This window comes from Podarcis erhardii (genome assembly GCF_964252035.2).
Source record: "Podarcis erhardii genome assembly, chromosome: 15".
Classification (NCBI taxonomy): Eukaryota; Metazoa; Chordata; class Lepidosauria; order Squamata; family Lacertidae; genus Podarcis; species Podarcis erhardii.
This window is the reverse complement of record NC_138505.1, coordinates 17,630,198-17,650,971: the sequence shown is the minus strand read 5'-3', so window position 1 is coordinate 17,650,971 and position 20,774 is coordinate 17,630,198. Positions and strand designations below refer to the sequence as shown.

The window sequence follows — 20,774 nt, the reverse complement described above, 5'->3', positions numbered from 1 at the left end:
TGAAATAAATAAAACCTCGAGCATTCCACGTGCAGCACCTGCCACGTCTAGTGTCACGTGCATCCACTCTTCGCTATAAACCCCTTAGAGGACTATGCTCCGCCTCCCTCAGCTCTGGCAGCCAATCAGCGACCACAGCTCAAGCTCATCCTCTTTCGTTAATCTGCGCTTGCATTCCAGCAATAGGAGGAGAAGGAGCCTCCAGGTGGCGGCGAGAGGGCGGAGACGCAACCAATGGAAAGTCTGGGATCAACGGGGCCGGCAGTACGCTCGGAGGGACGCTTTGCGGAGGAGACTGGCGTGGCGTAGAGCCAGTAGGAGCAACGCGAGGAGGCGGACGGGACGACAGCCAATGAGGAGGCGCGCAGAGGCCGGGTAGGCGTGGCACGCGGCGCGAAGGCGCCAGGCTTGAAACTGCGCGTGAGTGACAGGAGGGAGGCGGGGGTGAAACAGTGGGCGGGGCCGTCGCGGGGAGGGTTACAGAGGCGTCTCCGGCGGCAGCCAATGGGAGGCCAGAGAGCGACCTAGGCGGCCAATCGCAAGCGAGATGGGCGGGGTTGCGGCTGGCCCGGTGAGGAAGCGGAGCCAGGCGGCGCCTGGCAAGGAGGCGAGAAGCAGCGAGCGGGGAAGGCAGCGCGGCGGCGGCGAACAGAGCGGGTGGCGGTGAGTACCGACGGTAGGCGGCGATGAAGGCAACGGCGGAGGCTGGCTGGGAGTCACGTGACAGCCGCGTATCCCTGACGTCACGGCCGACTCCCGTGATGTCACTGACGCTCTCCCTTCCACCGCATTGGGCCCTCCCCTCCCCCACCGCAGCATTCCTTCATAGGGTCTTTCTCCTTGTTTTGCTCAGTTTGCTTCCTCCTCCTCCCTTTCGTTTCTTCCCTCGGAAGGTCCTTTTTGACCCAAGTTGGGCGTTTAATTCCCCCGCTCGGGAACCTGCCTCACAGCCCCCAGGCTTAATGCCCCTCTTCCTTCCCACCCGACGTGAACCCTCCCCCACCAGCCTTCTTCCCTTCCTGTTCTTCCTTCCCAATTGAGTGATTGATTTCTCCCACAAAACCAAAACATAACTTGCTTCTGTTTCCCACTGACCTGTTATAAGGACATCAGGAGAGCTTGGCTGCGGCAGGATGAGACCAGAGGTCTATCTAGAACTGCGGCCAGCCCCATGATCTCCACCCCACGCCCCTGTGAAAAGCCCCTCTGAGCAGTGCACATGGACAACAACCTCTCCTCCATTTCTGTTCTCCAGCCACTGGTATTCAAAGGCAAAGGAAATCCTGGCTCCGACCATTGGTCCATCTGGCTCAGAAAGTGGGAAACCTTTATTCTGTCCCAGGGTTGTATTCTGTGAGGCGCAGCCTTCTGGCACCCTCATGCCAGTGGTGACTGGGGCCAGGGGAAGGTGTGGATCTCTCCTCAGGTTTTACAGACACTTACCTCTCCATCTTCACTTCAAGCAAGCAAGAGACACCATCACAGTTCAAGTGCACTTTTCAGGCAGACAAAAACACTAAAAAAGGGGGGGTAGCCTGAGAGCAGGGCGGTGGAGTAGGGTGTAGCCCTCCACTAATAAAGTTTTATGTAATTTATTTTAGATTCCTAAATGGAGACATAGGAAGGACTTTTTCAAAATTGTAGAAAACACAAACATCAACATAACCTAACATTTGTCCCAGCAAATATATGTTACAATAAAACTCTATCATCTTACCATTGATCTCAGTAGACCAGCCTTTCTCAACCTTTGGTCCCCAGAAGTTGTTGGACTACAACTCCCATCATCCCTAGCTATCAGGACTAGTGGTGAGGGTTGATGAGAGTTGTAGTCCAACATCTGGGAACCTAAGGTTGAGAAAGGCTGGTCTACTCCACACTGACTTGCAGAGGCTCTACTGTTTTTTCAGATAGAAGCTTTTCTCTAACCTAAATGCTGATTTTCTTTCTCTCAATCTTTTCTGCTCTTGATCTTTTCTTGAGGGCCCTTCGCTCAGTGGGAGAGCAAATGCTTTGCACACAGAAACTCCCAGGTTCCCTTATTGTTGAGTTGGTTTTGTTTCCAGATCAATTGAGTAACCAGCAACCAAATTTTTAAAACAGTTCTTTAGACAAATTCATGGAGGTTAGGGCAGCCACTTGCTACTAGCTACGATGGCTATGTTTTGCTTCCAGTGTTGGAGACAGTGTGCATCTGAATTCCATTTGCAGGGATTCCCAAGTGGGGTGAGGACTGTCATATGTTGGCGGACAAGGAGGGGCTTGGTCCCATTGGGCCTGCAAAGGCAGTGAGGATGTTAAGTGATTGGCCAGTCCATGAAATGTAGATAGAAGGAGCATGTGTGCACCTGTGGTTTGCAGTTTGTGCAGGCAGGCCTGTTGAAGACGAGCCTGTGTGTATGCCTGCGGGCTGAACATTTTTGTGTTTTAAATTTGTGCACTTAAAACAACAATCCTTGAAGCTATTTTTTCCATTATTATTGTTCTTTTTGGCATTTTTATCCTACTCAACAGCCAAATAAGGTTCCCAGAGTGTCTTAGAATGAGAGGACAGTCTCTGCCCTGAAGCTATCTAAGGGGGCTTCCATTGTCACTATTTTTAGGTGGGTTTCAGTTACACACTGGCACACTCAGGTTCTGCAGTTGTAGTGGATTGAGCGTTGTTTCCACAAAAGATCAGACGTCTTGCAATAAGTGATGAAGCCGGGGGGTGGAAATCATTGCAAAGTGGGTGAGTAACGCTTGCTTTGATGCAGCACTATCTAACCTCCCCACAAATTAATCAGAATGATACTCAGCGTAATCTAATCTCCCTGCAGATTGATCGGTATGAATGCTCAGTAAACAGAATGTCTGGAAGTGCCCTGCTAGTCATGACACAAAAGGAAAAGGGTTTGGGAGGGAGGAGGAAAAACCTAACACAGGTTTTTCCTGCAAACAGCAGGAAAGGAAGAGCTTGGAGAGACAGAGGCCAAAGTTTCTGGTCTTTTAATTTTTATAATTTTGTTGTGCACTACCTTGAGGGGCAAATGGACAAGGGAGATGAAACACTAATAAAAAGCAATGCCACTATCAAGTTCAACATGGCTGCCACATGCTTCTGTTCAGATTTCGGTGCTCCCTACTTTCCCTGTTTCGTAAGAACTGGGTGGTCTCAGGGTGAGGTTATTCTTACTGATTTGCCTGCATCTTTGGCCGAAATTTTGTCCAGACACCCTCCTCCCCTTTGGCCCTGGGTGGAAGGGTCCTAGCGGGGGACATCCTCCCAGCCCCCTTTCCAGCAGGAACACATTGTCCAAGTGTAGCGGAACTCACATTTCCCAGCCAACTGCTGGCACAGCCAGGCTTTTCTCAAGTCTGTGCACGAAAAGCAGCCTGACGGCAATACTTCTTTTGGAGAGATGTTCCTTCCCATCCTGGCTTGCAAGCCAAAGCTTGTGAGAAAACGGTGCCTCCAGGAAAACAAAGACATAGGAACGTGTAATCTATGATGTGGGTTCTGAATGAGAACCTCTGTTTTTTCCTTTTTTCCTTTTTTTAAAAAAAAAATCCTCTGGAGAATGCTGTGGCTCAGTGGAAGGTTAATCTGCTTTGCATGCACAAGGTCCCAGGTCCAATCCCTGGTGTCTGCAGGTAGGGCTGGGGGAGTTATGTCCTTGAAATCCTAGAGAGCCGCTGCCAGTCAGTGTAGGCAGTGTTGGTCTAACTCAGTATAAGGCCAGGGAGACCTGGAAGCACACAGGAAGTGTCTGATGAAGGAGGTGAAACCAGCGGAGGTAATGAGACAGGGTTTGGTCTGAAGCCACAGGAGGCCACCACCATGCTGGGTCTTGGAGGGGTGGCTGCTTGTCAGCATAGCATGTACTTAAACCACGCAACTCGCTTCCGCAGGAGGCAGAGATATCTGCCAAGTTGGATGCCTTTAAAGGAGGAATGGGCAAATTCATGAAGGAGAAGGCTATCAATGGCTACTAGCCACGATGGCACAGCTCTGCCTCAACAGGCAGAGGCAGCAGTGCTCCCGAATACCAGTAGCTGGAAGTCACAGGAAGGGAGAGTTGCTCTTGTGCTTGGGTCCTGCTTTTGCATTTCCCATTGGGGTATCTGGTTGGCCACAGTGAGAACATCCAGCAAGCTGTTTGTATAATATTCTGATGCAGATGTGATTATTAATAATCATTCTAGCGTAGTCATTCCTAAGCCTTTGCATGACCAGGGTCTTGTGAGAACAGGATGCTGGACTAGATGGGACATTGGCTTGCTCTGGTAGGACTCTTCTTCCCTTCTTCAGTAAGTCCCAGAAATGCAATAATCCAAGCTGGGACAGCTCAGTCGGTAGAGCATGAGACTCTTAATCTCAGGGTTGTGAGTTTGAGTCTCACATGGGGCAAAAGTTTCCTGCCTTGCAGGGGATTGGACTATATGACCCTCGCAGTCCCTTCCAACTCTTCAATTCTGTGGGATGCTGGCGCTGTGCTTCTTTAAGGCGATTCACCCCCCAGGAACCCCACGAGTTTTTCCACATTCTTCTTCCCTTCTTTGATGGCAACACTCCAACCGCCAAATGTTTTTCTCCAGGTGTAACAAAAGTGTCCCAATAACTTGCAGCAATCAACGAAGAGATCATATTTTACCTGCCAGTGCTTTCATAGTGTCTGACTGAAAGGCAACAGAAAAAGTTCTTGCCTGCTGGCCGTGACATAACTCAGTCAGTGACTTAATCTCAGCTCTTTTCCCTCTGTCCCTGCCCACAGTGGTTCATTTTCTGTGTTTTCTTGGCTGCTAATCTTGTTGTTTGCATGAGTGAACGTGGGGAGAAGTGAAGGGCCTTTGCCCAAGAGCCAACCGAGGAGAGACGTCACCCGGCTGCATCTGGCACGAGAGATGTTTTGCTCTGGAAACCTGGAAGCAGGTGGAGAGTATCCCTTGGACTAGGTTAAACTAGGATGCAGATTACTTGTTTTGGCAGGGGGCATATGCTGTAGCCTTGTGGGATGGTTGCATTTATCCAAAGTCCCTCAGTGCCCACTTGGGGCTAGTGGGCAGCCGCTGGATTTGTGCTGCAGTCGTGAGTTGCCTGGGGCAACTGGCTGGTGTTTGTTTTGAGAGAGAAAGCTCAGCTACATGAACCTTTGGTCTCATACAGCAGGGTCGTTCTTAAGTAAGGATTCTAGGCCTAGTGCTGTCTGCCAGGACACTCACGTGATGACACTTTCTCTCTTTCCTCCTCCCTCTTAAAAACCAGATTTTCTGCAAACTTTGGCTTTTCGCCTGCATTCTTGAGTTGCCTGGCTGTGCGCCTATGGGACCACTTCCCTCCCTTCCTCCTCTACGATTGTAAGTTATTGTATAGCAGTGGACCTTCTCAGTGGTGGCGCCCACCCTGTGAAATTCCCTCCCATCAGATGTCAAATAGATAAACAACTATTTGACTTTTAGAAGACCTCTGAAGACAGCCCTGTTCAGGGAAGCTTTTAATGGTTGATGTTTCATTGTGTTTTCAATATTTTGTTGGGAGCTGCCCAGAGTGGCTGGGGCAACCCAGTCAGATGGGTGGCATACAAATAATAAAATGATGATGATGTCACCACCCCTCTCTGTCTTCTGCTTGTGCCTTGGATGCCAGTGGTTCTTTAGAAATAAATATTAGTAGGGGTTTTCACATTCTACCCCCAAGACACTCAGCGACCAGTCTTAGATTGAAAAACTTTAGTTAGTGGCCCTGCTGGGCTTGTATGTGTTCTTCTGCCTCCGCACAAGCAAGAGAGCTTGGATTCCACCCCGCTCTCCCCCAGCTTAGCTCCATGCTTGATTATTACAGGAGAATGATTGTGCAAACACACACACACTCCTCCTTTGAAAAACTCGCTTTCAATTGACATTTGTGTAATTTTTCCAAAGAGGGGGAAGGAGCTGTCTCCTGGGTCCTGCTGTCTGAATCTTTGCCAGAGACCGGAGCCCTTCCTATTGGGGCCAGGCTGCTCTGAAAGGGAGCACGTGATGCTTGCTAAACTGGATTTTCTTTTCATGCGGCAAAACCATGCTTTGGGGGAAGTGTTGCGGAGGGGGCGGGCAGCTCTGCGGGGAACCAGCATTGGCAGAAGCACCATCATTGCAGGCAGAGTTCAGGGCTGCAGTTGAACCAGCCGAAAATTTGTTGGGAAAGTGTGGAGATTATTCAGTCCGAACTCTGCATTAATGTGAAGAATAAAAAAGTAAGGGTGTAGGGCTCTGATTCAGGCGGCCTGGTGGCTTCGGTTATAAGGAAGGCTGTGTTGGGGCCTTTCCAGAAGCCCACCGTTGTTCAGCACCCTGTCCCAGCAGCTGGCCAGATGCTCTAGGGAGCTTCCAAACAGAGCAGGAAGCCCTTCTCATCCTGGTTTCCCTTTTCTGCATCTTTTTCCAGGTCTAGAATATCCTCTTCGAGGGGAAGCAAGTTCACATAGTTTGAGGAGCGCTTAGTTAAATTATGGAACTTTCTCCTGCAGGAGGCAATGTTGGCCATCAACTTGGATGCGTCTAAAAGAGGATTAGACCAATTCATGGAAGAGAGGTCTATCAATGGCTACTAGCCAGGATGGCTATGCTCTTCCCTCCTTCATTCTGCCCTTCTGAATCTCAGTTGCTGGAAACCCCAGGAGGGGAGAGTGTTGCTCTGATGATCGAGTCCTGCTTTTGGGCTTCCCATTGGGGTTGGGCCACTGGGAGAACAGGATGCTGGACTCAATGGGCCACTGGCCTGATCCAGCAGGCTTTTTTTTGTGTGCTCATCATTGACTTTGCTCTGCAGTGGTAATCTGAATGTTCCAAGAGCTGAAAAAACAAAGAGAAGTGTGGAAAGGTTTAATGAGATTAAAGTGGAAAGGGACCTTTGCCTTTCTTCCTACGATAAGAGAACAGTGTGAGTTGTGTAAGATTGGAGGCAGGGGCCTCAACAAAAGGGAAAAGGGAGAGGATTCCACCTTGCTGGAAAAAAACAGTCTACTAGCATTAGGAGAGCAACTTAGTGCCCTGCAGATGTTTTAGGCTGAAACCTCAGTCAGCCCTAGCTAGTACGGCTGTATGATGCTGTGGCTGATGGGAGTTGTAGTCCTAAGCAGGACTATAACTGATGGCGAAAGTCATGGACACAAATGGTCATGCTGTCTAAGACTAATGGGAGCTCTAGTCCAAAACTACAAGGCTACTAGGAAGGCTGACCTAGAGCAGTGTGGTGCCATTGATTGATTGATTGATTACATTTATATCCCGCCTTTTTCTCCATGGAGCTCAAGGTGGCATACATGGTTCTCCCTCCAGATTTTACCTTCTCAACAACCCTGTGCGGGAGGATAAGAAGCAGTGACTGTCCCAAGGTCTCCCAATAAGCTTCATAGCCGAGTGGGAAATTGAACCCTGGTCTCTCCCGGCTCCAACACTTGATAACCACCCTGGCTCTACACTGGACTACACTACCACTGTGACATCCCTGGAGACAGATCTGGGAAGCTGATGTTCCAAAGAACTTGTACTGTGTTCTGAATGGCTCAGAAAACAACCTTTACTACAAAGTGAGGTGGCTGAGCTGGTCTTGTGAGTGAGCTTTGGCCACGGCTCAGCCAGCCTTCCTTGGATAAGCCCTGCTTACACGTCGCTGTTCCAGATGCGTCTGTAGTTAGGTGCTGCCCAACTTGTCAAAATCACAGCAGCCAGGCTTTGGGTAGGACTGTGTGTCCTGAATGCTAATTTGTCTCCACGTCTGGAAAACCTGTACTCTGTGACCTGCATGAAATATGCAAAATGTATCTGCATAATTCCTTTTTGGTTTGTATACTCTGCCATTAGGGATTTTGCATAATGTGTTCTGTGACAAGAACAAGAAGTTGGGTAAGGATGGAAATTGAAACGTACTGCCGCTGAAATGTTCCAAAGAGATGAGTGAACAAACTTTTAATACCACAGTGGATTAAAAAAAATGTTTAAATGACATAGAATAAAGGAATGAATATGAATGCTTTAATATAATAATAAATACCTTAATCTGGCCACGTGAGTGCCTAATCCACAAACTAGTGTTCTTGTGACTACTGTTTGCCTAAAACCAAACACATTTCAGCCCAGTGGGTCTTCTTCTGGTCCAATATGCTAACCGCTCATAATGAAATTCACAAGTTATAGTCCTGCTTATGTGTTAAGAAAAAATAGTATCGAAAGTGGTATTCTTACAATGGTTGTGCCCAATTGCATGTCCTTTTGTGGCATCTTCCAAAGTTCTCTTTTGCAGATATCAGCTAGTCATGGGAAGATACAATATGCTAAGGATTATCAATGTATTTGGATGCCTTTGTATGATTTTACTGTTTTAACATGTCAATAAAGGTTCGTAGTAGTAGTAGTAGTCGAAGTAGTAGTAAAGCGAAGCACTGCACCAGTCCTCAGCCATTGAAAACTCTGTTCAGCCAACCAGCTTCCTGACTTTTTAAACTTTTCCGGGGCTAGAAACCTGGTTTCTATTTTTTTTTATTGTTCTTGTTAATGAACATGTGTACCTCAGGAGATAAAATGCGGCCACCCTTTGCCACATTCTGTGCCCTATGCAAATGGTGGAAGTGTGGTGGTGTACCAAGAGCTCTGCTTAGGTATTTCCACCCTGAGTAAAGGGGATCTCTGGTGGTTCCCACAAGAGACTTGACCTGATGTGGAGAGATTAATCCCGCTTGTCATCTTGTCACAGTTGCTTTAGACTCAGGGGTCTTCTTGTCACAGGCGGTGACAGGCTTTCTCGGGTGTGTGCCAACCTAATCTGGCTCGATATATTGAGCAAAGTCAGATCTTCTATGTCCACTGTCTTCTTTGGTGCACAGAGACCATTTCAGTCTCTGAATCACTACAAGGGCAGCCCCTGTTCTTGAACGGGATCTTGGTAGATCTGCCCTGTAGGCAGGAAAATGTTTCTTAACTTCACCCCTTCCCTGCGCTATTCATTTCAAGTGCCATCACACTGTTTTAAACAGTCATGGCTCTGCAAAAAGGATGACGGGAACTGTAGCTTCTTAAGGGTGCTAAGAGTTGATAGGAGACTCCCCTATTCTTGTCTCAGAGTTCCCTGTGGGAAGGGATTGGCTGCTGCACCACTCTGGAAATTGTAGCTCTGTGAGGGGAATAAATAGGTTTTTCCTCAGAACGCTCAGCACCTGTAACAAATAGTTCCCAGGATCCTTTGTGGAGTGGAAGCCATGATGGTTTAAATTGGAGTGACGCTGCTTTAAACGCATAGCGCAGATAAGGCCTTTGCGGCAGGCTGCATTTCGGTCATGTTTTCCACACACTCCTCCCCTCCCCTGATCTCTCTCCATCCTCCAAGCAAGGCAAGCAAGAAATACAATCCCACTCAGATGACACATTCTAGTCAGGCAAAAGCACTCAAGGTGGGGGCATGGAGAGGCCTGAGGGGAGGCCTGGCTGTTTTGTGTTGCCACAGTTTGGGTGACATCCCACACTGGCTGAGGCTGACGTACCTCAAAACACCTGGGGTGGCACGTGTATCTCACTATACGTGTAATCTGACTGTATAGAAGTTGTACAAGTGACAAGAAAGTATAAAGTAAAGTAATGTAGGCAGATCTTGTGGTAAATGATTCAGAAGCATGGCGTGAGGATGTGCTTTGGCTGACCCGTAACTTATTTCATTCCTCCTCATCCCCACAGGCCACAGTTCTGCTCTTTTGATCCCAGGACATCAAGCTGGGTGTGTGAAGGGTGGCCAGGATTGGACCAAATGCTCTAGTGGAGGACAGTGGCCTTGAAGGTATGTTTCCTGTTCATCTAAATCTCTCTGATGAACTGATAATTATTATTATTATTATTTATACCCCACCCTCCCCAGCCAAGGCTGGGCTCAGGGCGGCTAACAAGCAATAATAAAAACAAGTTGAATGAACACAACTTAAAAACAAAATTAAAATACAACATTAAAATATTGAAACATTAAAACATTAAAATGTAGCCTCATCGCAGGAGGAGAAAGGAAAAGAAAAAAGAAAGAGGGGTAGGGAATCAAATTGGCTCCAAGCCAAAGGCCAGGCGGAACAACTCTGTCTTACAGGCCCTGCGGAAAGAAATCAGATCCTGCCGGGCCCTGGTCTCATGAGACAGAGCGTTCCACCAGGCCGGAGCCAGAGTTGAAAAGGCCCTGGCTCTGGCTGAAGCCAATCTAACTTCCTTAGGGCCCGGGACATGTGGGCCGACTAGCCTCAGGCTTACTCCAAATGGTCATGAATTGGGTCAGAACGGGCACCATTAAACTGTGGAACTCGCTTCTGCAGGAGGCAACAATGGCCTCTAGCTTTAGAAGAGGATTCAATGAATTCATGGAGGATGGGGTTATCGATGGCTACTAGTCGAAACAACTATGCTCTGCCTCTACAGTCTTGAGGCAGAAAAGCTTCTGAATGCCAGTTGCTGGAAAGCACAGGAGGGGAGAGGGCTCTTGTGCTCAGATCCTGCTTCGAGGGTTCCCACAGGCATCTGGTTGGCTACTATGAGAAGAGGATGCTGGGCTGGATGGGCCATTGGCCTGACTCAGCAGGCTGTTCTGATGTTCTTATGTAAATGCCAGTATTCAGTTATTCTCTATCTTTGGAGTGGGTGGAGGTGAAGAAGTAGCCCCCCCCCCCCCCGTTAAAAGTTGGGAGTGAGGAATGCGTGTGTCCTGGCTGCTGCTCAGTTATTATCAAACTCAGTTATTATCAAAATTCAGTACGTAGGCTAAATGTAGACCAGGTTACAGGTGCACGCTTAGCGGATTAATATAGAGCTCTAAGGTACATTGATAGACTTCAGCATGCTCCCTGAGCTCCCCTTTTGAAGAGCGGGGAACATACCAACATTGGTGCCAGGCCCATCCCAGGCAAGCAAGCATGCACTTTCATCTGCTGCAGTTGGCCTTGCCCCCTTGGAGGGTCCCAGGCTCAGTCCCCAGTGACATCTCCAGGTAAGACTAAAAAGGCTCCTGGAGAGCCATTGCTGCCACGCAGGGGAGGCAGAACCAGAAAGTGGCTTCCTCTGTTAAATAATTATAAACTGAGCCACGTCTACTTAGTGCTTCAAGACGTTTTTAATCTTTCAGGGTTTTAATCCAAGCTGAGAGTAGCGTGACTCAGCTACTGGAATAAATGATCCGCTAGATTGCATATCTTCTATTTTATGTAACACGTTTCATTTATTTTTTTATTTAATCAGTTAAGTCGCTTGATCTTGCCCAGGGCAACCCAAGACGACTTAACAACCGTTCCACTTTGTCTGATCACAAGAGGGACAAGGGCACCTCAGCCCTACCTCCAGCTAGTGTAAATCTTATTTGGACCTCCCCTCTGTTGGCTTTTGAGATCTTAGCGGCATTTGACTCCACACATCCTCCCAGGCTTCTAAGCCAGCCTGCTTCCTATTGTGGTATCTTGCTGCATATAGTGATATTTTTTTACCTAGGGAAGCACTAAAAAATGTTCTGTAATCCAACCCCTGTTCTGTAATCCAAAAATGGTATATCACAAGGCACTTTAATCTCAGGGTCATGGGTTTGAACCCCATGTTGGGGTTGGACTAGATCAGTGTTTCCCAACCGGTGTTCCGCGGCACACTAGTGTGCCGCGGGACGTCGGCTGGTGTGCCGTGGGAGGGAGGCGAGTCGGACGCCCCGTGTTCCACGCAGGGAGCGCAAGGCTTGCGGGCAGCAGCCTGCAGCGCGGAGCACGGGGCGCCCTCCGGAGGACGCCCCGTGCTCCGCGCTGGTGTCCGCAAGCCTTGCGCACCCGGGGGATCTCCCCCCGGGAGCGCAAGGCTTGAGGGCGGCAGCCTGCAGCGCGGAGCACGGGGCGCCCTCCGGAGGACGCCCCGTGCTCCGCGCAGGTGTCCGCAAGCCTTGCGCACCCGGGGGATCTCCCCCCGGGAGCGCAAGGCTTGCGGGCGGCAGCCTGCAGCGCGGAGCACGGGGCGCCCTCCGGAGGACGCCCCGTGCTCCGCGCAGGTGTCCGCAAGCCTTGCGCACCCGGGGGATCTCCCCCCGGGAGCGCAAGGCTTGCGGGCGGCAGCCTGCAGCGCGGAGCACGGGGCGCCCTCCGGAGGACGCCCCGTGCTCCGCGCAGGTGTCCGCAAGCCTTGCGCACCCGGGGGATCTCCCCCCGGGAGCGCAAGGCTTGCGGGCGGCAGCCTGCAGCGCGGAGCACGGGGCGCCCTCCGGAGGACGCCCCGTGCTCCGCGCAGGTGTCCGCAAGCCTTGCGCACCCGGGGGATCTCCCCCCGGGAGCGCAAGGCTTGCGGGCGGCAGCCTGCAGCGCGGAGCACGGGGCGCCCTCCGGAGGACGCCCCGTGCTCCGCGCAGGTGTCCGCAAGCCTTGCGCACCCGGGGGATCTCCCCCCGGGAGCGCAAGGCTTGCGGGCGGCAGCCTGCAGCGCGGAGCACGGGGCGCCCTCCGGAGGACGCCCCGTGCTCCGCGCAGGTGTCCGCAAGCCTTGCGCACCCGGGGGATCTCCCCCCGGGAGCGCAAGGCTTGCGGGCGGCAGCCTGCAGCGCGGAGCACGGGGCGCCCTCCGGAGGACGCCCCGTGCTCCGCGCAGGTGTCCGCAAGCCTTGCGCACCCGGGGGATCTCCCCCCGGGAGCGCAAGGCTTGCGGGCGGCAGCCTGCAGCGCGGAGCACGGGGCGCCCTCCGGAGGACGCCCCGTGCTCCACGCAGGTGTCCGCAAGCCTTGCGCACCCGGGGGATCTCCTCCCGGGAGCGCAAGGCTTGCGGGCGGCAGCCTGCAGCGCGGAGCACGGGGCGCCCTCCAGAGGACGCCCCGTGCTCCGCGCTGGTGTCGGCCAGCCTTGCGCACCCGGGGGATCTCCCCCCAGGAGCGCAAGGCTTGCGGGCGGCAGCTGGCAGCGCGGAGCACGGGGCGCCCTTCGGAGGAGCCCCGTGCTCCGCGCTCGTGTTGGCAAGCCTTGCGCACCCGGGGGGCGCATGGGGCGCCCTGAAACAGAGGGTTCCCCATGCTGCGGACTGTAGCCTGCCGCCGGACGCGCGGGGCGCCCTGAAGCAGAGCGCCCCTCGCGCCAGGCAGACATGGGCCAGCCCCACAAGCTCGGGGGACAGCGGGGAGGCGCAGCACCGCCATCCCACTGTTCCCCGACCTGGTTTTTTGGGGGGGAAATAAAGGAAAAAAATTTTTCCTTTATTTCCCCCCTCAAAAAAGTAGGTGCGTCCTATGGGACGGAGTGTCCTATGGGACGAAAAATACGGTACTTACTATTTCATAATAAAGTAATTATAAAATACTTTCTTTGTGTTTATTTGATTCCTATTAAAGAGAGTTACTTTATATATAGTCAATATAGGCACAGAGTTAATTTTTTAAACATTTTCTAATGGTGGTGTGCCTCGAGATTTTTTTCATGAAACAAGTGTGCCTTTGCCCAAAAAAGGTTGGGAAACACTGGACTAGATGACCCTTGTGGTCCCTTTCAACTCCACAATTCTGTGATATGATACTCCTACCTCTTCTTGGTAGTGCATTTATCGGCCAGGTCAGAGTGCTAGACACAGATCTGAGCCGACCCAAAAGTGCTTCTTTCTGCCCCTTCCTCTCTGCTGGGTGCTGTTTCAGCCACTATGTGCTTTTGCTAAGAAAGGCTGTTTTCAGCTGCTTCCAAAGCCAATTAGTCTTTCAGGCACCTGAGCATTGTATTCTCTCCGCCCCTCCCTCGTGCCCCGCTGCGTGTCTTGCTCCTCTGGCTCCGCCATCATCGTTCCCCTGTGAACTACAAAGCTGAACCTCAGATATCAGATGGAGGCTGCCCATGTCCAGGTTTGAATAAGATAAGAGGCCTCTTTTGATAAGCCAGCAGGGGAGCTCTTGTAATGCTTGGAAAATCTCCACCCACCCCCGGAAAAGCTGTTCTGTAGCCCTCAGAACAAAAGTCTCTCATCTTGCAAGACCTAGGAACAAAATGTGAGTGTGGCAGGAGACATGTGGGCCATTTGCCTGCCCTAGTTGCCTCTCAGCAACTGTGAGTGCAGCTGAAAACCACGGTTACTCTGCATGTTCGTGAAAACCACAAAGGGGTTGATATCGGACATTGCTCTAGTTTGTGCTTACCATGGTTTAGGAACAATACTAGTCTGAGTCTCCAAACAATCAAGTAAGTCACACCTCAAGAATAGCCTTTGTCCACCTGAGGCCTTCCAGATGTTTTGGACTCTTAACGCCCATCAGCCCCAGCCATCGCAGCTGTGGTCCCATAATCCCCAGCATCATAAGACCGCACTGACTGGGACTGAAGGGAGTTTTAGTGCAAAGTGGAGGGTACCTGGTGGGGAAATATAGAATATTGCAGACTGAATATAGAATATTGCAGGCCCTTTGAATAAGTTGCGGACTGTAAGACCCCCAATACCTGCACATATTTATTCCAACACTCTTGAAGAATTTTACATAGCCATATTATTCTTTAACAATAAAATACTTAAGCACTGTATCTAAACTGTTAAAAATTTGATTATGCTCTGCATCAAATAGGTCGAATGTTCTTTAGTCTCTTGTTCTGTTTACTAAGCCAGAAAACAATTAATTCTTGGATGAGATTGATGAACATTGAGAAAAGGTACATTTTTTCCCTGTAGGGTGCAGATACCCCCAGACATTAACCAGGAATAGAAGCTGCGTTGCTTGTTTTCCCTCTTCATGGTAAAAGTCACTGACTTGGTTGGGGTTTGCTTCCTGTTTGATCTATCAGGTTCCCCATTGTATTATTATTAGATATATTGCCCACCCTTCACCAAAATGTCCCAGGCTGGTTTACAGCAATATAAAATAAAGCATTGAAAAACAGTTTAAAACAAATCATAATCACAACTGGGGTGGGTTCTAAAAATATAGATAATGTGTCAAACATATTTATAACACCATTATAAGTCCCCCAGCTGGAATAGTTTCTCCCTTAGCACTTTTCTTTAAGCTTTAAGACCTGGTTCATATGGGTGTAATAGATATATTTTATAGAAATGAAACGGTATTTGAGTGATGTTAGGAACATAAATATTTGCAGCAGCTAACCTCGTCTTCCTGTTGATCTCACCAGCATGATTTCTCTCCCCTGCTGGTCTTTTGCCTATTGTTTCAGTGCCAAACTTCCATTTCTAATATAAGTATGTATTCCTTTTGTCTTAGATTGATCTGAGGCAAAAATATCCAGAACCCAAATTTTTATAAGGCAGCAGATTCATTCGTTCATTCATTGCATTTATATCCTACCTTTCCCTCCTTGAAGCTCAAAATGGCTTACATGGTTCTCTTCCTCCTCATTTAATCCCCACAGCAACAACCCTTTGAGGTAGGTTAGGCTGAGAGGCAGTGACTGGCCCAAGGTCACCCAGTGAGCTTCATGGCTGGGCGGTGATTTTCCCAGGTCCTAGCCCAACATTCTAAATATTCATGGATTTTATGCAGGCGTAGGCAAACTCGGCCCTCCAGTTGTTTTGAGACTACAATTCCCATAATCCCTGACCACTGGTCCTGTTAGCCTAGGGGTGATGGGAATTGTAGTCCCAAAATATCTGGAGGGCCGAGTTTGCCTATGCCTCTTTTATCCATGTGTGTTTCATTTCCCATCAAAGTATTGCTATTCTCTGAGCCCAGTTTCCCATGAAACGCTGCTTCATCTTAATGGCATTCTCAAGAACACTAGGCCATGTTCATACCACACACTGAAAACAATATCATGCCACCATCATTCCCTTCACAGAGCTACAGTTCCCATAGTTCCCTGGGAAGAGGGATAGATTGCTAAACCACTTTGGGAATTGGAGCTCTGGGGGGAGGAGTATGAGTCTCGTAGCAACTCTCAGCACCCTGAGCAAACTACAGCTCCCAGAATTTTTGTGGGGAAGCTGTGACTGTTTATAAAGTGGTGGTATAGTGCTTTAAAGGTATGGTGTGAATGTGGCCTCGGGCCACAGTTGTTGGCCAACTAGTACAGGGACAAAACTGACTAAGGTGGCTTCCCCCACCCCCTGCAACAGAAAGAAAGAAAGAAAGAGGATGGCACAGATCTGCATTACATTTACACATGCTAATTTATGTGTGCAGCCACCAATTAAGAAACAGAAATGTAAGCAGAAATACAATACACCTCATTAAAGTGGGAAGGATTGTGACCAGATGAACTGTGGGCCTGCTCATTGCAGGTGCTGCTAACAGGAGATGGGCAATTTTAACACCCACTCTTCCTTTTTTGGGAATGCGGGTAGCGCTGTGGTTAAACCACTGAGCCTAGGGCTTGCCAATCAGAAGGTTGGTGGTTCAAATCCCTGTGACAGGGTGAGCTCCCACTGCTCGGTCCCTGCTCCTGCCAACCTAGCAGTTCGAAAGCATGTCAAAGTGCAAGTAGATAAATAGGTACCTCTCCGGTGGGAAGGTAAACGGCGTTTCCGTGCACTGCTCTGGTTTCGCCAGAAGCGGCTTAGTCATGCTGGCCACATGACCCAGAAGCTGTACGCTGGCTCCCACGGCCAATAAAGCGAGATGAGCACCGTAACCCCAGAGGCGTTTGCAACTGGACTTAACTGTCAGGGGTCCTTTATCTTTACCTTTTACCTTCCTTTTTACATAAGAAGAACCTTCTAGATCATGCCAACTTGTCCAGCATTTTCTCACAGTGGCCAGCCAGATGCCTCTTTCGAAAAGCCAACAAGCGGGGCCTGAGTGCAAGAGCCCTCTCACCTCCTGTGATTTCCAACATCTGGTATGCAGAAGCATTACTGCCTTTGACCACGGAGGCAAAACACAGCCATCATGGCTGGTAGCTATTGATAGCCTTTTCCTCCATGAATTCGTCCAATCTTCTTTTAGAGCCATCCAAGTTGTTTTGGCCATCCCTGCCTCCTGTGGCAGCGAGTTCATGAATATTTAGCTTTGTTGGTTCCCCTTGAGCTTTAAGTGTTACGAGAGAGAGAGAGAGAGAGATTTCATCCCTACTTCCCAGAAGTCCTCCCACAACCTGCCTGCCATACCAGCACCTGTCAGAACAGTACCAGCATTGCAAGTGAGAGGTCTTGTGGGCTGTGTCTGTCTGTGAGGGGACGGAAAGCCTTCAACTCCATTCTGGAATGTTTACGGGGAAGCCTTTTTAATTGGGGATTTATTAACTAGCGTGGCTTCAAGCGTTTCTGAGAGAATTGGCGGCTGCTCTGGGGGACAGGTGGCAATTACGTCTTGCGCTGAAGGGAACTCTTTAATAATCGCCACGCTGCAGGAAGCTCTCGATCTGCTGAGGACGCTGGAAATAGGATCAGATAGTTGGTGTCTGCTTCCCCCAGGACCAAAGTTTTGGAATTCTTCTTGCCTATTAAGTGGCACGAATCCCAGATTTTGGGGTGGGGGAAGGAGGCTGGCCACCCTTTCTAGACAGACTAATAATCAGCTTCTGACACTGACTCTCTCTCTCTGTCTGCAGTGAAAAAGCTTAATACATAACCCAGGGTTCATACCTAGAACTGGGCTGCTGTACGTTATTTCTGCAGGGTCTCTGTACAAGATCAGAGCCTGGTATGTGCCTCATTTGTTTGGCTGTTTCTTGACTTTAACTTTAGGAGGTGCTGGTGGTGGGGGCAAACGACTCTAGTCCTCATGGTTTTGTGGAGCAAGATTTATTGGAAATGCTTTAGGCAGAGATTGGAGGGAGGTGGCCTGGGTTGGATGGAGCTGTGACTTGCTTGCTTAATTAATTTATGCAGAGTAAAGAGTGCAAGTGGGCATACATTTCTCTCTCTGTTGGGTTGGCACAATATCATGCCACCCTCTCTTCCCCTGCCTGCCAAAAATTTGACCATAAGCATCCTTTGTTTACTTGCTTATGTTACTCCCAAAAATGAGATGTCTCTATACAAAATGTGACAACCTGTTTGACAGTTGACCTATGGAACTCACTTCCACAGGAGGCAGTGTTGGTCACCAACTCGAGAGGCTTTAAAACTGGATTGGATAAATTCATGGAGGAGAGGGCTATCAATGGCTACCACCCACGATGGTTATGCTCTGTCTCTGTATTTGGAGGACGAAATGCTTCTGAATACCATTTGCTGAAACCACAGTAAGCTCTTTGGCTTGCTGGTTTTCAAAGTCATCTGGTTGGCCACTGTGAGAACAGGGTCCTGAACTGGATGGCCATGGGCCTAATCCAGCAGGCTCTTTTTATGTTCTTATTCAGGGGTCGGCAAGGTTTATCTTGCCTGGGCCAGATCGGTCCCGCAGAGATCCCTCCATGGGCTGGATCGCGTGTGTGCGTGTGAACCCGCGATTTTTGGTGTCTGTGTCTGCGCAGGCGTGATTTCCTGTGCAGTGGAAACGACTCCCTGAGCCTCACTGCGCCAGTTTAGTGCAGCATGTGAGCGGGTGGCTCGGTTCAGGGGCAGCTCGTGGGCCGGTCAAACGACCTCCGCAGGCCGCTTCCAGCCCATGGACCTTAGGTTGCTGACCCCTGTTCTTATTGCATCGGCCAAAGGTTCTTGCAACTCCCGCTGGGGACAACAGCTTTCATGCAAAACAAAGGATGTACACAAAAACACATCTGTAATGTATGTTGCCACATGTAAGCCACTTTCTTTACGCAACGTGTCATGAGACCAGAATAAAATATTTGGTTATCACCAGTGTTATTTCTACTCAGAGTAGATTCACTCAAATTATTGTATATTACCAGCTTAGAGCCGTTAATTTAAGTGGCTCTATTCTGAGTAGAAGTTAGTTGGATTCAACCTACAGTAACACCAACAATAAACATAAATAAGTTGAGCAGCAAAAGAACAACCTGAAATGTAAATCACACACAGAGAGCGAGGCAAAAAAACAACAACAACTTCAAATCAGGAGGAACAAATCAACAGAGGTTATTTTATTTTTTGTTCTTTATTAAATTTATATCTTGCTCATCCTCCCAAAGGAGCCCAGGGCAGCAAGCAACAAGTAATAAAACATCTAAATATACCTTTAAAACACTTCTGTTGAAGACGCAGACTGGATTGGTAGAGGCTCTTTGGAACAAAATGGTGTTCAACACCTTTTGGAAAGGATAAGAGGGAAGGGAGCAGGAGGTGGGGAGCTTGTAGAGGACTCTCCAGAGTTGCTGGGCTACAACTCCCATCATCCCTCACTATTGGCCATGCTGTTTGGGGCAGATGGGCGTTGGGAGTCCAAGAACATCTAGAGGGCCCCACAGGCTCTCAACCCCTAGGCTAGATGCATGTCCCAAATGGAAGGTGCTCCAGGGTCTGGATCTCCAACCTATGTGGCCAACCACAGGCACATTCTTCTTCTTCTTCTTCTTCTTCTTCTTCTTTTTTTTTGCTGCTCCTGCTGTGACCTGGATGTTCTTATTGGGCAGGCTGACTCTCTTGAGAGCAGGTATCCTTTCAAGTACCCCTGTCCCAAATGTATTCCATGAATAATTGCCTACTATCTCTAACATATATAATTTACTCTAGCCAGCAAAGAGACAACTCACAACTTTTGCTTATTTAACTTGCATGATTTCAAATTTACACGGTTGACGGCTGGCCGATTGAGATCGCACAAATTAAACACACGGCAGGCGGAGAGCTTAAAATCTCTTTTTTTGTGCAGGATTTTTCTGGCGTAGAAAGAGGCCGTGTAAGGTCTCATGAGAGCCCCAGTTAGCAAGGTGGAAAACTTAAAAGTTCTTTGCCTTGCTTACACTAAGATCTGTATGGTGTGCCAGCTCCAGTAGATAAGATTGCTTATGCAGGGGCTGCTCCAAGGGGGTGGCGTGCCTATATGTGGTTTTGCATATATGCCCCCAGAATGTAACCCCTGTGCAAGATGCAATTTGACTGTATAAGGAATTGTAGTTATTTCTCAAATCTTACAGAACCATTCTGGCAATTAATGGAGAAGCTTTCTTGTAGGAACTTCATTTTACACAACTCTGCCTCAGTGGTATTTGAAACACCATACAAATTAAAATGGTTTTATAATCTGTCTCAGGATAATTGTTGGAGTTGTGGGAAGCTGTATGAGGACTATTTACTTTTATTTAGGAGATGTGATGCGATCCAAGGCTTTTGGAGGCAAGAGAAATGGGTATGATATCCCAAATGAACCAATTAGAATATTATTGAATAATCTATAAATAGCATCGATATTGAGCTAGTTCCTAATTTATTAACAACACCAAAAGTATCAATTGCCACTTACGAGACTTAAACCCCGCAAAGTTTTCTTTGGCTCAGAATTTAATCTGCTGTATAAAGAATTCCCTTCTTCCCAAAGTTGTTGTGATAGCAGCCTTCAGCTGTGGGTGTACAAGGGGTAAGGAGCAAGTGTGCATGCAGCACACATCTGGCTTATTTTGGGGTTCCTCCATTTTAAGCAAGGGGCTTCTGCTCAGTGGTAGAGCATCTGCTTTGCATGCAGAAGGCCCCAGGTTCAACCCCTGAAGGCATCTCCATGTCCAGCTGGGCATGTCCCCTGCCTGAAACCCGGGAGAGTTGCCGCCAGTCAATGTAGAGTAGACACTACTGAGGTAAATGGACTAAGGTGGCCTGACTTGGTGTGAGGCAGTTTCTTATGCTCCTATTAACTGGGCCCTGGTGTCACGGTCCGGTTCACGGACGATCGAAGTCCCGGCAGGGGACGTCAGGACCGGGGGCAAGATGGCGGGGTAGGAGCAGGAACGGGGGTCCAGAAGCCAGGGGTCAGAGAGCCGGGAGTCAAGAAGCCAAGGGTCCGCGGGTCAGGAAGCAA

The 20,774-nt window shown here is 49.3% G+C and overlaps 1 protein-coding gene across 7 annotated transcripts in view; it reads left to right on the top strand.

The window, feature by feature from the left end:
* Positions 1 to 354: 354 nt before the first annotated feature.
* PC (pyruvate carboxylase) overlaps positions 355 to 20,774 on the top strand; it is a 264,778-nt gene continuing 244,358 nt past the window's right edge. Inside the window, exons 1-3 of one of the 7 annotated variants that reach the window (XM_081841735.1) lie at positions 594 to 663; positions 5,246 to 5,337; positions 9,688 to 9,787. The gene's annotated coding sequence lies outside the window, so the exon portion shown is untranslated. Of the gene's footprint in view, positions 376 to 575; positions 677 to 3,750; positions 3,777 to 5,245; positions 5,338 to 7,549; positions 7,700 to 9,181; positions 9,408 to 9,687; positions 9,788 to 20,774 lie in introns of those variants that run through there. The other 6 variants (XM_081841739.1, XM_081841734.1, XM_081841736.1 and 3 more) reach the window with 6 other exon arrangements.